This window comes from Magallana gigas, chromosome 4, assembly GCF_963853765.1.
Source record: "Magallana gigas chromosome 4, xbMagGiga1.1, whole genome shotgun sequence".
Taxonomy (NCBI): Eukaryota; Metazoa; Mollusca; class Bivalvia; order Ostreida; family Ostreidae; genus Magallana; species Magallana gigas.
In genome coordinates, this window is record NC_088856.1 from 2,346,851 (window position 1) to 2,351,669 (window position 4,819).

The window sequence follows — 4,819 nt, forward strand, 5'->3', positions numbered from 1 at the left end:
TTATTTAAATAAATATTTCACATATATACCCGGCAGGGTACATCATACAGTTGTATGTATATTTATACATCATTTGCAATTGCCACATGCAGTAAATACGTCACCGGTAATTGGTTACATTGTTAGAATTGATAGTTTAAAATTCAATTATGCAATTTAATATTTAAACATAGCCAAATCATTTAATTTGCTTTTCTAGTGTAAATGTATAATAATCAATATTATCAAAATTATACATGCTGGAACGGCGCCGTGATCATGAAAACCGAGAAACTGCGTAGAACGTACATGTATGCCATAATAGTTTCGATGCATTTAAAAAAGAAAGAGTTTTATCTTCTTCCTTGCACTTCATTTAGCTAGGAATTAGGTGAACGTATATCTACTCATTTTAAATTTATTAATTATTAATAAGTAGTAGTAGGCCTAACAATTTCCATTTAGGTATAATATATTTTTTTCACTGAAGACCAAGTTCCATATTTTACTCTAAATACATGCATGCATGTAATTTATAAATTACATATAACTGATTGTTACAAACTGAATGGAAGTCAAAATCTTTTCAAGTAAAAAATACACAATCATTACATTGATTCAATAGCCACTAATTTATAGAAAAAAAATACTCCTAAAATATATGTTGACGTGGCGCAGAGGGAGTGAGGTGATGCTAGTAAACCAAGGGGTCCAGGGTTCAATCCTGCTCATGGGGTTTTTAATTTCTTTTTTTTTCATTTTATTTTCTAGAGCAACAAGAGGCCCAGGGGCCACATCGCTCACTTTCATGAGCAACAATTGCCTTAATTCTGATCAAATTAGCATTACAGTATCAAAATATCTTGACAACTGAGTACAGTAGATCTTGCTAAAAAAAAAATGAAAAATCTGCCAATTTGTATCCACCTCTTATTCTTTGGTAAATACCAAGCCCCTTTTGTTGTTGTACCTGATAGAAGGTTTTTCTCTATTCCTATATAACCCCCCCCCCCCCAATTTCATGGCCCCACTTTTCTCTAGGGAATCATGGTTTCATCAAACTTAAATCTGCATAACCTGTGCTTTCACACTAAGTACTGAGTTTTGAACCGAAAACTTTCCCAGAATACTTTTAAAGATTTTCTCTTTATATTCCTATGTAAAAATTCAAACCGCCATCACGGTCCCGCCCTACCACTAGGGACTGTGATTTTGCAAACTTGAATTTACACTACCCGAGGATGCCTCTACACAAGTTTAAACCTTTTCTGGCCAAATAGTCTTTAAAAAGAAGATTTTTAAAGATTTTCTCTATATATTCCTAAGTAAAAATTCATCCCCCATTGTGGTCTCACCCTACCCCTGGACTATTATTTAAACAAACTTGAATCTATATGATCTGGGGATGCTTCCACTCAAATTTGGGCTTTCCTGGCCTAATAGTTTTGAGAAGAAGACTTTTTAAGATTTTCTCTATCGATAAAAATTCATCCCCCATTGTGACCCCGCCCTACCCCCAGGGACCATGATTTGAACAAACTTGAATCTACACTTCCTAAGGATGGTTACATGCCAATTTGCTTTCTTGGCCAAATAGTTTTAATAAGAAGATTTTTAAAAGATTTCCTCTATATATTCCTATATAAAACTTGATCCCCCAATTGTGGCCCCAACCTACCCCCAGGGACCATGATTTGAACAAACTTGAATCTACACTATTTGAGGATGCTTCCACTCAAATTTGAGCTTTCCTGGCCTAATAGTTTTTGAGAAGAAGACTTTTTAAGATTTTCTCTATCGATAAAAATTCATCCCCCATTGTGACCCCGCCCTACCCCCAGGGACCATGATTTGAACAAACTTGAATCTACACTTCCTAAGGATGGTTACATGCCAATTTGCTTTCTTGGCCAAATAGTTTTGAGAAGAAGATTTTTAAAAGATTTCCTCTATATATTCCTATATAAAACATGATCCCCCAATTGTGGCCCAACCCTACCCCCAGGGACCATGATTTGAACAAACTTGAATCTACACTATCTGAGGATGCTTCCACTCAAATTTGAGCTTTCCTGGCCTAATAGTTTTTGAGAAGAAGATTTTTAAAGATTTTCTCTATATATTCCTATGTAAAACTTGATCCCCCAATTGTGGCCCCGACCTACCCCCGGGGATCATGATTTGAACAAACTTGAATCTACACTACCTGAGGATGCTTCCACTCAAATTTGGGCTTTCCTGGCCTAATAGTTTTTGAGAAGATTTTTAAAGATTTTCTTTATATAGTCTTATGTAAAACATGATCCCCCTATTGTGGCCCCACCCTACCCCCGGGGACCATGACTGAACAAAATTGAATCTACACTACCTGAGGATGCTTCCATTTTAATTTGAGCTGTTCTGGCCTAATAGTTTTTGAGAAGAAGATTTTTAAAGATTTTCTCTATAAATTCCTATGTAAAACTTGATCCCCCTATTGTGGCCCCACCCTACCCCCGGGTACCATGATTTGAAAAACTTGAATCTACACTACCTAATGATGCCTCAACACAAGTTTAAGCTTTTCAGGCCGAATAGTTTTTGAGAAGAAGATTTTTGAAAAATACCAACAAATTTTCAATAATTCTCAATTATCTCCCCTTTAAAGAGGGCGTGGCACTTCATTTGAACAAACTTGAATCCCCTTTACCTAGTGGTGCTTTGTGCAAAACTTGGTTGAAATCTGCTCAGTGGTTCTTGAGAAGAAGATGAAAATGTGAAAAGTTTACAACAACGACGACATCAACGGCGACGACAGACAATGGACAAATTGTGATCCTTTTGCTCAGGTGAGCTAAAAAAGGTTAAGTTTACAATACAATAAGTTGTTAAAGTTGGTTTCTGGAAGAACAGACTTTGAAAATTTTCTTAATAGATATTGACAATTTTTATTTACTTTTTTAATCTTTAGTTTTTAAGATCTGTGTACAAACATAGAATTGTGAGCAAATCTCTGTATCTTGCTTATAATTCGAAGCTTACCACTCAAATATGGTTAGTAAATAGAAATTGTAAACAATTAAACACAAGAAACATGCACTATAACAAATAAAGAATACAATTTATTTTTTCGAAATGAATCATATATATACATGTACATGTATATACCTACATATTTCCGACAGCGATATCAAACTCTATTTAAACTGAATAAACTCGAGAAAATGCCGAGCATCTCAACAAAACCTATTGCATTAATCTACCATTACGCAAAAGATAATGCCGAATTACCGATAGAATGAATTTTATTTCAGTACTTTTTTGATACATCATATTTTGCTTAATTTGCGCAGGTAAACAGTAAACTGTTTGATTTACCGAAGTCTCTGTTTGATTTGATACGTAAAAATCACGAAATACAGACGATAGTTCCCAGGTTACAAAGCATAAATAATGAAAACGAAACGAAAATCAGAACAAGCTAACACCAACGTCATGTGTGAAAACTGTCAACGCATTCATGGCATTGAAATATTTAGCCTCAATTTACTTCACAAAATCGGCACGAATATATTTTGCATGTTTAAAAAATTTCCCTTCATTCGCGAACTGTTGCACAACAAGCAAATTCATCATAGTCAGATCGACCCTTTTTCGTATAATGTCATGGCTGCTTTAAACAAAGAACCTCGTTTTAGAAGTATGAAATACGAGTCTTGGTAAAATGGGTATGCAAACCCGGGCCGTGGCAAAATAAAAGCCGGGGCAGATCGGCAATCGTCAATTCCAAATACGCATTATTTTGCAGCAATATTTACAGCAAATACAAATATACTGGTCCATCAAATATCCTGAAAATTTAATGAGATTGGCAGATTAATAACTGCCAATCTTTTGTTTTGCCCAGGCCAAGTCTTGTCTACCAATTTTATCGGATGCCGAGCCCGAAGCTATTAAACGGATTGAAACACGCCTTTCCTTTATTATTATTTTCGTAATAACTCAGATTTGAAACAGAATCAGACCTTAATTTTTGCAATTTATATTTTCCTTCACATAAGGATAATTTATGCTAAGCTACGTTGAATTGGAATTAGTAGTTCTTGAGAAGAAGATTTTTAAAAATGCACCCCCCTTTTTCTACAGTTTCAAGGTTTTCTCCGCTTTGAATACAGATCGGACTTTTATTTCTGCAATTTATATTCGCCCTCCCATAAGGGTGCTTTGTGCCAAATTTGGTTGAAATTGGATAAGCGGTTATAGAGAAGAAGTTCAAAATGTAAAAAGTTTACAGACGGACAGACAGACGGACGGAAAGACGGACGGACGGACAGACGGACGACGGACAAAAAGTGATCAGAATAGCTCACTTGAGCTTTCAGCTCAGGTGAGCTAAAAACAGTTAAAATTCCTTTTCTGTCTTAAAGTTAATACATTTTGTTGGTAAATTAAGAACAATATTGAATTTTAAAATTTTTAATGGCTTAAAGGTGGCTTAAAGATGTTTGGACATTAAGGACCTATAAGATGTCTTTAAAGGTGGCTTTAAGGTGGCATAAAGATAGTATTTAAGCGGCCTTTAAGCCATCTTTACGCTTTCTTTAAGTCACCTTTAAGCAACACATATAGCTTAAAGGTGGCTTAAAGATCGTCTTTAAGCTACCTTTAAGCACCTTTCAGTTATCTTTAAGGAGAACTTAAAGATGTCATTCATCCTGTGTCCACTTTTTCCTTTCATTAGGATGTATTGGAAATCAAAACAAGCTGCACGTTCCTTTTGCCCCTGTCATATGATTGCACCCAAATACAAAACAAAGTGGCATCTCGTCTGCTGTCCGGAAGTTGTATATCGAAAGTGAAA